This window comes from Pteronotus mesoamericanus, unplaced genomic scaffold (genome assembly GCF_021234165.1).
Source record: "Pteronotus mesoamericanus isolate MK-2021 breed Mesoamerican mustached bat unplaced genomic scaffold, CSHL_Meso_final scaffold_31, whole genome shotgun sequence".
NCBI classification, from domain to species: domain Eukaryota; kingdom Metazoa; phylum Chordata; class Mammalia; order Chiroptera; family Mormoopidae; genus Pteronotus; species Pteronotus mesoamericanus.
Window position 1 is genome coordinate 14,450,666 of NW_026555312.1, and position 12,724 is coordinate 14,463,389.

Here is a 12,724-nt window from a genome sequence, read left to right on the forward strand (position 1 = left end):
ATAGGAAATCTTAACAGCTCTATCTAATACATGGAAACAAACACAGGGAGACTGCCAAAACAAGGAGACAAAGAAACATGGCCCAACTGAAAGAACAGGTCAAAACTCCAGAAAAAGAACAAAACAAAAATGAAGATAAGAAACCTATTGGATGTAGAGTTCAAAACACTGGTTATAAGGGTGCTCAAGGAATGTAGTGAGGAACTCAATAGCATAAAAAAAAATCAAGGCAGAAACAAAGAACACACTAATCAAAATAAAGAAAAATTTACAGGGAAAAACTGTAGAGTGTATGAAGCCAAGAATCTGATCAATAATTTTGAACATAAGGAAGAAAAAACAACCAATCAGAACAACAAGAAGAAAAAAGAATCCAAAAACAGAGGATAGTGTAAGCAGGCTGTGGGACAACTTCAAGTAGTACAACATTCGCATCATAGGGGTGCAGAAGCAGAACAGAAAGAGCAAGAAACTAGAAACCTATTTGAAAAAATAATGATAGAAAGCTTCTGTAATTTGGTAAATGAAATAGACATGCAAGTCCAGGAAGCACAGAGAGTACCAAATAAGATGGATGCAAAGAGTCCCACACCAAGACACATCATCATTAAAATGCCAAAGATTAAAGATAAAGAGAGAATCTTAAAAACAGGAAGAGAAAAAAGTTAGTTACCTACTGGGGACTTCCCATAAGACTGTCAGCTGGTTTCTCAAAAGAAACTTTGCAGGCTAAAAGATACTGGCAAGAAATATGCAGAGTCATGAAAAGTAGGGATCTACAGTCAAGATTGCTCTACCCAGCAAAGCTATCATGTAGAATCAAAAGGCTGATTGTTTCCCAGACAAGGAAAAACAAAAGGAGTTCGTCATTACAAAGCCCTTATTATACAAAATGTTAAAGGGACTTAATTAAGAAAAAGAAGAAGATCAAAACTATGAACAATAAAGAGGCAATAAATACATATCTATTAACAATTGAATCTTAAAAACAAACTAAGCAAAAAAGAACAAAGACAGAATCGTGGATACAGAGAGCATTCTAATGGTTACCAGATGGGAGGGGGAGTGGGAGAATGAGTGAAGAAGTGAGGGAATTAAGTACAAATAAGTAGTTACAGAATAGCCATTGGGATGTAAAATACAGTATAGGAAATGGAGTTGCCAAAGAACCTACACATGACCCATGGACATGAACAATGGTGTGGGGATTGCCCGAGGGAGTGGGGGGTGTTGGGTGGAGGTTGACAAAGGGGAAAAAATTGGGACAACTATGATAGCATAATCAGCAAAATACAATTTTTTAAAAAGAGTTTCCATCCTATCATGTGGTCCCCAGCAATACCACTTCATATTTTTTTATTTTACTTTTAAATCACATTTATTTTATTACAGTTGTCTCAGTCTTTCCCCCTTTGCCCTCCTCCACCCATCCCACCCCGCCCCCCTCTCCCACAATTCCCCCAATTCCCACTCTGTTGTCCATGTCTGTGGGTCATTTATACATGTTCTTTGTTTAGTTCCTTCTCCTTCTTTCCACTGTTTTCCTTCTTCCCCATCCTATCTGGTCACTTTGAGTCTGCTCCATGTTTTCTTGCCTGTGGTTTATTTTGTTGAATAGATTCCACTTATAGGTGAGATCATATGGTATTTTCTTTCACCAACTGGCTTACTTCACATAGCAAAATATTCTACAATTCCATCCATGCTGTCCCAAAAGGTAGGAGTTCTTTCTTTCTTCCTTCCTTCCTTTCTTTCTTTCTTTTTAATGCAGATTGATATTATTTATTTTTTAAATGTCAAGATCCATTATAAAATATTTAAAAATTTAAATCAATTATAAAGTTTCAGCAATTATGATGCCAGCACAGAAATGATCAAGTAGATCAGTGAAATAAAATGAGCATTCTAGAATCAAATGTATATATCTTTGTAACAATGTAATATATGATTCAACTGATATTTCAAATCAATGGGGAAAATAAGGCTTATTCAACATATAAGGTGCATGGATCACTATTATTTGAAATAAAACAAATATAGAGCCCTATTTCACACATTATACCACAAATATTCAGGTGAGTTAAAAAATCAATATGTAAAATCTAAGGAGTTTTAGGAGAAAATACAAAATAATATTTTCCTTACCCTGAAGTAACATATTCAAACCCAGAAGTTATAAAGTAAAATATTGACAATATAAAGTATTTGCAACACATCTATAAAAGGGTTAGTAGTTTTTTTGTTTTGATTTTTTTAGGGAAAAATTTTACAAACATTTAATTAAAAAATGTATAGAGAATACCAAAAATTCATTTAAAGGTTTTTAAAAAAATAATAGAAATGGGCAAGAAATATACAAAAACAGGTTTAGTTTCAACAAATAATAAGGTAACAAAATAACCCATCATTGCCACAATCGGATTAATAAGTATTAAAAATATTGGTAATATCAAGTATTGGTGACCATGAAAGGAACTGGGTATTCATAGATTCTTTTCCTTCATCTTCTTAAAGGAGTCCCTTTAGCATATTTTTGCAATGCTGGTTTGGTGGAGGTGTATTCGTTTAGCCTTCTTTTGCCTAAGAAGCTCCTTATTTCACTTTCCATTTTATTTGAGCGCATTGCTGGGTAGAGCGGTCTTGATTGCAGGCCTTAGTTTTCCATGACTTGGAATATTTCTTGCCATTGCCTACTGACTTGTAGTGTTTCTGTTGAGAAGACAGCTGCGAGCCGTATCAGGGCTCCCTTATATGTTACTACCCGTGTCTCCCTTGCTTGCGTTAGGATTCTCTGTTTGTCTTTGATATTTCGATTTTAATGATGATGTGTATTGGAGTGGACCTCGTGGGGTTCCTCTTGAATGGGGCCCTCCGTGCTTCCTGGACTTGTGTGACATTTTCTCTCCTCTAATTAGGGAGGTTTTCCATCATTACTTTTTCAAACAGGTTCTCTATCCCTTCCTCCTCTTCTTCTCCTTCTGGTAACCCTATTACATGGATATTATTATGGTTCAGGTTGTCCTGCATTTCTCTCAATGCCTCTCCATTCTTTTTGAGTCTTTTTTCATTTTCTTGCTCTTTCTGGGGGCTTCTTTCTACCTTATCGTCCAACTCATTGATTCGATCCTCTTCATCTAGACTGCTTTTGATTCTTTCTACTGTGTTCTTCAATTCAGAAATTGTATTCTTCCATTCCTCTTGCCTCTTGTTGATAGTTTCTATGTCCTTTTTCATGCTGATATAGTTTGCAGTAAGTGCCCTGTAGTTTCCCCGTAGTTTCTGCTAATTCTCTCTGAGCTCACTGAGCTCATTGAGCTTCCTTAGAATCGTTGTTTTGAACTCAGTATCTGATAGTTTACTTGCCTCTATTTCATTTAGTTCTCTTTGTGGGGAGAGAACTTTCCCTCTGACTGGGGGGTGTTTCTTTGTCTTCCCATTATTTGTGAGACTCTTCTTTTTTGCTTCTGCTTCTTAAATTGATCTGTCTTGATCTCTTGACTTTGTGGTATGAACTTCTATGGTAGGAGACTGCTGTTTTTTTCTTTCTGGATCTGCCTCTGATGATGTCAGATGTTGACCTTGTCTTACCTTAGACAGTGTTGTTGAGACTTCCGGGAATCTACTGTCTGTGGCTGTCTCCTTCAGCTGTTAATCTAGTCATTCTGCACTCAGCAGGCTGGCTTAGAGACACCACAGGGTGGGCCAGAGTCCCTCCTGGGGGTGGGGTTATTGGGTCCTCTCACACTGTTGTGGCTCAGGGGAGTGGTCTGCCTGAGCAATATGGCTGCTGCCTTATGGGGGATGAGTCAGCACCAGGATCCTGGCAGCTACTCTCTCAGTTCTCTCCCCAAAGCCTCCTTCCCCAGTCTCTCCTCAGGCGTCTCCAGCCCACTCTGCCCCCATCTTTGCCAGAGCCCAGGGTAAGTGTCTGCAAACAAAAATGTTTTGCAAACAAAAAAAAAAACAGCTTTTTGCATCTCCAGCCACCTGTCTCTGGCAGAAAGCAACCCTGCCATTTTTCGCAGCTAGCTCTTATCTGTATACTTTTTGGGCTCTGGTGCTGTAGGCTGGAGATTCCCGCTTATGGTTTAGACCCTGCTCTTCTCAGGGGGATCTAACTGGCCATTTCAGTATCCTTCTGGTGCTGTCACCCGTGGGCACCCCACCCGCCTTCTCGAGTCTCTACCACACTCCATACCAGTTAAGTTGTGCTAGAGCTGATTCTTCTGTTTGTCTGAGGTTAAAAGGCTCCTCTCTTGATATTGTTCAGTTGTTCATTCCAGGTGATTTTTCCACAATTTAGTTGTAATTCCAGGGTGGTCCTGGGAGGAGGTCAGTGTGACTTCCACTCACTCCTCTGCCATCTTGACTCCCCACTTCATATTTTAATCGCTTTATATGTATCCTCAGAACAGAAATAGATTTTATAAAGATCTTCACCAACATTGAGCATTGGGGGAGGGGTGATTACTTTTCAGTGCGTTTTTAGGTTAGAGTCTTTCTTACATAATCAGACTGGATATTTATGTATGTTAGTTTTGGGATCAGCACTGATCTGCTTTTGAGGTCTACCCATATTTGTTCTCTGCTAAGGTGTCCCCAGAACCCCAGGGAAGGAGCATCTATCAATGGATGGAAATGCTCATGAACTTGGGAGTGAGACAAATCTGGGTTAAAATCCCAGCTCTGCCACTTAGCACTGTGTCACCTTGACCATATACTTCATCCCTCTAGGCCTCCATTTCTCCTCTGTTAAATAAGAATAGAAAACAAGGAAGAGTCAATGACTTAGCCCAGTACAATGTAATTGCTAAGTACATGTTAATTATAGTTATTCATGTGTATTAAAGTTGTTATTACTAGTATTATTATCACTTGCTCTCAATTTTTGTGTGACAGGGTTCTGTCCCCCTGCCTGAGCATGCCATGTTTCAGCACTCTTCCTGAACTCAAGCATTTGGGTCTGACTCTGACTCTCTGCTACACAGTCATTTATTGTCAGGGTTTCTAACATGTACCTTACATGCTTGGATTCTTACTTAGCTGTCTTTAGGTTCTTTTCAGGCTTGATTTCCACCACCAGATCTTCTCCTCACATTAGTGGGTGTCCTCTGCTACAGACCCAAGCCCAGGCAGTTTGGTTCCCCCCTTGGACCCAATCATATTTCAGAACTCCAAACCTGACCTGCACATCCAGAGCTGGCTTTGCGTGTGAGCCCTCCTGCCCAGTCTGACATCAAATATTGCATGGCATGTCCCTTTAACCAGCCCCTTTCTTCCCACCTGTATGGTACATTGTGATTTTCCAATACTTGATAACCTTTTCTGGACAACACCAGGCCCAGATCCTTTCTCTTAGTACACCCCATCTGTTCACTGTTCAAGTCCTTGTTTTAAGAATTAACTTTACTAGAATCATCTATATTCCCAGCTTTGAAAAGATTCTTCAGTATCATATACAATAATTGCTAGAATAAAAAAACAAATGACATGTCCCCCAACTTCAGCAGTCTTCTATTCAAGTATTTTGTACTCACAACAGAATTAATTATGGGGAACAGAATAGGGAGAAAGGGAACAGTCATTACAAAAGTGGTCTGAGGTCATCCAAGTAATACACATATTCTCTTTTATTTTTAATTGGGTGGCAGGTTACTTATTTTCCTTAATAAGTTAAGAAAATTATAAAACTCATCTATACACATCTATACATATTTTATTCTGTGTATGTATGTCACTTTGAGGTGCCTACTTCTAGTAACTACAGTCAAATCCATTAAAGATGATTTTTATCTCATTTAATGTCAGAGCCATCTGCTTGACCCTCCCTTCATGCATATTCATGGAGTCATTAATAGCTAGGCCATGTGCCTCAGGGTCTTCTATGACCTGGAATTGTGTGGTAAAATATCTCACTTTAAATTGATGTTCCACACAAGCAAGACTTAGTTCTATGAATCAGAAATAGCTTCTTTGCCTTGCAACACTGTAAGTTCATTCTAAATGTTGCCAAACATCTCAAGCTGGCAGATACCAGGAACTTCCTCGTTGTCCTCTCCAGGGTCTCATAGGATCAAATCTCTCAATTTAAGAAAATAGCCAGAGAGTTTTAATAAATGGTTAAAATTGCCAATACTTTGGTTCTGATCAAGGCAAATCTCTAGAGGAAAGAGAAGGGACGCCTTACTGGGTCTGATCCAGTTTCTCCAGTTATAGCTTATTTCCATAATTTGTAATTCACAGTTATCAACATTATATTATATGCCTTATGTATAGGCCTTCATATACACACATGCCTATTGAAAACCCCTAGCATGGCATTCCCATATTCGGATTCACAAAACTGGCAATGGTACAGAGCTCAAGCTGAGGTTAAGAAAATAACTCCAGGGTGGAATTCTAAAAAACTGGGGGCCTGACTGTTGTTATTGTTGCTGCTTAATTCCTAAAGACTAGCCTCTCATGGAAAATCAGATGCCATGGGAGGTTCACATGACTGAAAAAACAATAAGCAGAGGAAGGAATGTAAGGCATTTGGGAACCAAATTAGAATTGTCTGACATCTGACTGAGGTTAACAGCTAGTATGGGATAATTTACATAATACTTATTCTTGTTGCCCTAAAGAATGGGTTTGTGCTAAAGTATAAGCAGTAAAGGAAAAGTTTATTCACAGCACCTACAGGACTGCCTGACATGTGAATTATTTGCTACAATCATAGAAGAGCATGGAGATATTGGTAATAAAGTAAAGGAAGCTGAGCTCTTTACTCTTCAGAAGATTAGGGCCTCAGAGCTGAGCTACACGGCCAAGTATAGTCTAACTATGATCTGGTTGTAGAGAAGGTGTGAGATTACATATTAGTTCTCTGACTCAGAGTTGCAGCCTTACATCAAAAGGCGTTTCATTCCCTTCCCCCCATGCTCATGGCCTCATAAATCAGTCAGCCATCATCCCTCTCTCTTGGGCCTACTCCCAGAGCTTCCACTGGCCTCTTGGCTCTGTTAAATGCTGGAATGTTGCTTTTCTGACCATCTGGTGGGTGGGAAGGCAACTTGCTGTCATTCTTTGCAAAGTGGGAAACAGTATTTTCTCATGCTCCTGGGCCTCTCAGCAGGGGTGACAAAGTGAAATACGAGTTTCACTCTGCTTCTGAATAAGTAGAAGCCTATTAGCCTACAATTCTTAATTATTTTTCTGCATGGTATTCTCCCTACCAGGAACTGAGACCTATTTAAATCTCCCTTTTCCTTGAAACCCATATCCATGTCTTCATGCTTGGGAGTGTTCCTTATGTCAAAGGATTGTTGTCAGGGTTTATCTCTGTCTTCATACTGTTCAATAACTACTGTGTGTTGACTTAGCTACAGCATTTGTGAGGCTTTTAGAAACGTGTGGCCCCTCCTAATGTTCAGCGCCTATTCATTCATTTGATCTTTTAGCCACCAGCTTTTTTCCAACTTCCTCTTACTATTCTGTGGATTACAGATTTAAGGCTACAAATACATAACTGACACCATCAAAAAGTTCAAATTCATGCAGAAAATGTTGAGGTAAGAAAGCTTAAGGTAAGTCAGAAAGAGTAGCTACCAGATATGCAATATAATTTCAGGAGACTCGAAACCTTATGAGAGACTTAATTAAAGCCTTGAAATTCTTATATGTATTTAAAAATACTTTGTTATGAAAATAAAGAAAATTTCCTGTAATCATTCAAAATGGGGGTGGGGGAAGGAAAGCTTGCCCAAAGAGGAGCAAAAACAGACTCTACAGAGATGCTTAGCACATGATAGGCCATCATTTTCAGAGTTTTGAGAGGAAAAGCCTGTAACTCAAGAATCCTAGGCTCAGTCAAATAGTTGTGTATAAAATAGGATTGCCAGATTTAGCAAATAAAGAGACCAGACATTCAGTTAAATTTGAATTTCAGATAAAAAATTAATGTTTTTAATATAAATATGTCCAGATATTACACATTTATACTAAAACATACTCATTGTCTATCTGAAATTCAAATTTAACTGGGTGTCATGTATTTTATCTGTCAACCCCAATATAAAATACATTTAAATTTCAGACATTAAAGAACTTGAAGATTTACCATACCCTCTATTTCCTAAAACAGCTACTTGAGATATTCACAAAGTAAAGAATTCAAAAGTTTGAATAAGGAATTCATGGTTTAAGGGGGCTAAGGACTAACAATAAACACTAAAACTAAGTTTAAAAATTGTACATATGGTTAAAATTCTAGGAGAAGTTACATATTATTTTTAAATGATTATTTAAAACTAATACAAATAATAATAATTTTGAGTCTATAATCTTAAATAATGTTACCAAGAAGTGAATGCCATCAATGAATGGGGACAAATTTTAAGCATATTTAGAGCACATTTCACACAGTGTAGCACAGTTAGAAAGAGAAATGATAACACAGTTTATTTTGTAGGGTGTGGTTTCATGTGTTATGTCATTTGAACATTATCTCTTTTGATTCTCACACAAGCCTGAGAGAGTTGAAAGGATTAATAAAGTAAGCAAGCACACATTTTTTTCTTCTATTCAGTTGGAAAAGTGAGGCTCAGAGGATCACCTCATGTTTAGCCACAAATAAGTAGCAACATCTTTTCTCTAAGTTCAGACGCTTATTCCAAACCAAAGTGAAGTTTTCTGTACATTTGTCCAACCCTCAAATCCAGCTCATTGTTAAATAAAGAGGTCAGAGAAGCCACTCCACACTAAATATTTGTTGCTTGAATAACCTTGTTTGGTAAATTAAGGTGTTTATATTATGTGAGTTCCATGTGCCCAATCATATTCTCTGCAGTATGTAGAAATGGTATGAAACATAACCTGTCTTCTAGGTTTAAAAATCCATAGAGGAAGCAGCTGCTCAGGTCTCTTCTGGACACAAGTGCCCTTCCTTCTGAAAAAGTCCGTCCACCCTGTAGCTCTGGTCAGAGCTCCATTCTCACAGGGACAGAAAAGAAAAGGAGTGGAATATGATCCTGCTGCTATAAGAGAAATTAGCTTGATTTAAAAAAAAAAAAAAAAAAGACCCTCCAATTTGGGCTACTGCCTAAAAGACTTTGGAGATTTGAGTTGCACTCCAGTCCCCAAAGTTGACCTCGACAACAACCTGATAGTGAATCCTCCCTCAAGGGACCACGACTGGCTGAGGTAGTGAATAGAGTAGTGTCAGGTGGCTACAGCTGCATCACAGTAGGAAGAGACCATAGCCTGGCAATTGGTACCATCAGTGGCCATGCCTACCACTGCCTAGACCTTTGTGTGATCTAGGTTGATGGACATCAATACACCCCTCACCACCTCATTTGGAAATCTCCATGGACAGCCAGTTTTATTTCCCCTCAGAGAACTACAGGACAAGTAACCACAGCTCCCAGGATTTTCCTGAATCAAACCTCGTAGCTCTTTCCCAAGTATTGTGTATATTGGTATTAGAGATGTGGACCCTCTTGACTGTTTTATTTTAAAGAATTATATCTAATATTTTTCGATGAGAGATAGATAGACCCGGTATTCAGAAGGTCATGGAACAGTCATTTGATCTGCTGATTGGCAAAAGACATAGGCCAATCCATCTGAGTTTTGATGTTGATACATTTACCCTACCCTGGTTCCAGCTACATGAACCCCTGTTTGTAGGGAAACTGACCCATAGAGAAGGTGTGTATATTACCAAGGAAACACGTAATACGGGGTTGCTGTCCGCACTGGATCTTGTTGCAGTCAATCCTTGGTTGGCTGCTTCAGTGGATGAACCCAGGCTACAGCTGGCCTGGCAGTGGTTGTGATTGCTTCAAGTTTGTGTCAGAAAAGAGAGAGAGGGCAAAATGCCCACGACCAGCTTCCTCCTCCCAGTGCACCAGATAAGTCAAAAAATGAAGAACGCATGAGAATTTAGGAAATACTTCGTGCTGACACATATTCATAACAATGGGCATTCCAGAGTTAAAAGTTAAGTTTGAGAATAAAAGAAATTTTACTGCCTTTAATGAGAACATTTGCACATTCTCACAGTTGTAAAAGTTCCTTTTCCTCTCCACTTTGGTGATGATAATAGTACTGTAAGTGAAAAAGAAAGATAATAAAGTCAGCTTACACAGGAAACCAACATACATGGGACAACCTGAAAACTGAAAACTTTAGGGAAGGGCTATGTTTTTGAGCCAAAACATTACAAAATAGCGTTCACAGGATGATTCTAATTTTTAAAATCTGTATATTTTTCGTTGTGCTTATTTTTAGTGGTACATACACTGAGTCTGGAAGGATGTTGACTTTTTAGAAAAGAATATGAGAGACAAGGCTCTCAGGCAGCCACGCTAGTGTCCTGGGAAGGGGGCACATACTGAACACTAAGCAGGTGGCTGAGAGCAGGAACGTGCCTGCAAGACTGCCACTCAATGGGCAGTCATTTAACTTCTTTGGGCCTCGGTTTCCTCCTCTATTAACTAAGAATAATAATGCTACCTCAGTGTGTTGTTGCAAGGATGTCCTGTGATACTTTCTATAAAATATTCAACGCAAAAACACACTCAGTAGAATGAACATGATTATTACTATCATTATTACTAATGGAAACTAAAGCTGTGTAAAGCTGTGGTGGTAAGAGAGGACGCCAATTACAGAAAGTTTTAAAAACCATACAAAATAGTTAAAAGAAATTAAGTGAGAAGGGTGGATTAGAGATTCATGACTGGACTCCAAGAAGGTAGCTGCAAGGCTGATGTGACCCAGGTAAAAGGTGGTGTACTTATTTCAGTCCTAAAACTGTTGTAACAATATCACAAACTGGGTGGCTTAAAATAATAGTAATGTATTGTCTCACAGTTCTGGAAGCTACAAGGCTCAGATCAAGGTGTCAGCAGAGTCGTACTCCCTCCAGAGGCCTCAGGGCGGGATCCATTCCTGCTTCTTTCAGCTTCTGGTGGCTCCAGCATGCTTTGGCTTGTAGTTACATCACTCCAAATGTCAACGCCAAATCTTCAAATCTCTGTCCATTGTCTTCCCATTGTCTCCTTTCTGTATCACCTGTCAAATCTCCCTCTGCCTCCTTTTTATAGGGATACATTTGATTACATTTAGTTCCCACCCAGATAATCCAACATAATCTCCCCATCTCAAGATTATTGCCTTGATCATATTAAGGTAATATTCAGAGGTCTACCTTTTAAGTAAACTCTATCACAGGCTTTATATATTGGGGAGTCATTTTTCAGCTCACCACAGGTGGTTAAGACTGAGGCAGAGCAGATTATCTAATAGTCCTAGAGTTTCCAACAGCCAAATATTAGTCCTTGATGTGCTCGGTCCCAGACCGATGGCAAAGTGCTGGCATTGGTGTGGGGAAGCACTCACCAGCAGCTATTTGCCAGGTGGGATGGCTTTACCAGTACAAACTAGCAGAATATAAACCCTGAGTGAGGGATAGAAATGGAGAGAGAGACATAGCTATGAGAGACTTTTTAATAGGCAAAATTAATGGCCTGGTTATGAAAGATGAAGCTCAATAGACAGATTTCACTATCAATGAGAAAGACATAAGGGCTTGTTTTCCAAGTAATCCAAGAATAAGGCTCACAGGATGTTTCCCAGTGCACTCTGCATCCTTGATGCTGCTGGACCAGTGCAGGGCTGTCTGAGTGATGTTAATGAATTCATTTCTCAGTCTGCAGACCTGGTGAGGATCCTGGCGTGAAGCTGCCAGCTACAGCAATGTGTCAGAACAGACTGTTTACCCAGCTCCCGCAAACATCGCTAAACCCAGGAGACAACCCTACATTAGGAGAAAACAGGTTCTTTCAAGATAGTTAGTACCATCGCCAGAAACTACTAACAGAGGATTGCTTTTCAGTGCCTTTTGAGCTGATTAAAAAGGTCCGTGGGTCCTAATTAGTATGTGAGGTTATTCATCTGTAAACTTGCAAAAGGAATGCTCTCTAGGGAATCTGAATCAGAAAGGACTGTTGTTCCCCTTGCTCTGGTTTAACTAGAAACAAAGACAAATTGCCTGTTGTTACTGCTAGGCAGGTACTGGAAAGGAGGTTAGTTCTTAATGATTCTTTTCAAATACTCATTAGACATTAATGCAGGCTTCAGTGATATAGCAATACAGCTTTTAGTATTTTCAATGAGAAAATGATATGAATCCTCATTAAAAATGCATGATTTGATCCAAAGGCCAGGAAATTGAGAACTGTGGTAAACAGAAGCACTTATATTCCATTCTTTGCATTGATGAATACTCATAATGGGGACTCTATGCTTGATTAGAAGATCTCTGGTGAACATTACAGAAAAAGAATTACAAAAGTGCAACTTGTACTTATTGCCAAAGTGGAGTTTGCTATAAATGAGGCAAGAGATAGTCAAAAGTGAGGAAACTCCAGAAGTGCCCCAGGACTAAGACAAAGGACATTGATACAGGACAGAAACTCTGTTCTAAGACTGGTTCCTCAGGAATGAGAAAACTAGGGAGGCATCCCAGGGCTAAGACAAAGGACATCAATACTGGACAGAGACCCTGTTCTAAGACCGGTTGACCCCACTTTCTGGGGAAGCACTGTATCATGGTGAATCATGACCGTGCCTGCGCAGAAAATGCTACAGGACCCTGGCTTCATTATAATAACATTATGATAAATTAGCATTGTGGGAAACCCCCTCCCAGGAAGGCAATCAAGGAAAATCATGG

At 39.2% G+C, this 12,724-nt stretch overlaps 1 pseudogene; it reads left to right on the forward strand.

Annotated features, from left to right (window-relative positions):
* Window positions 1–9,931, forward strand: part of LOC129085776 (arginase-2, mitochondrial-like) — a 34,978-nt pseudogene extending 25,047 nt beyond the window's left edge.
* The last annotated feature ends 2,793 nt before the right edge of the window (window positions 9,932–12,724 follow it).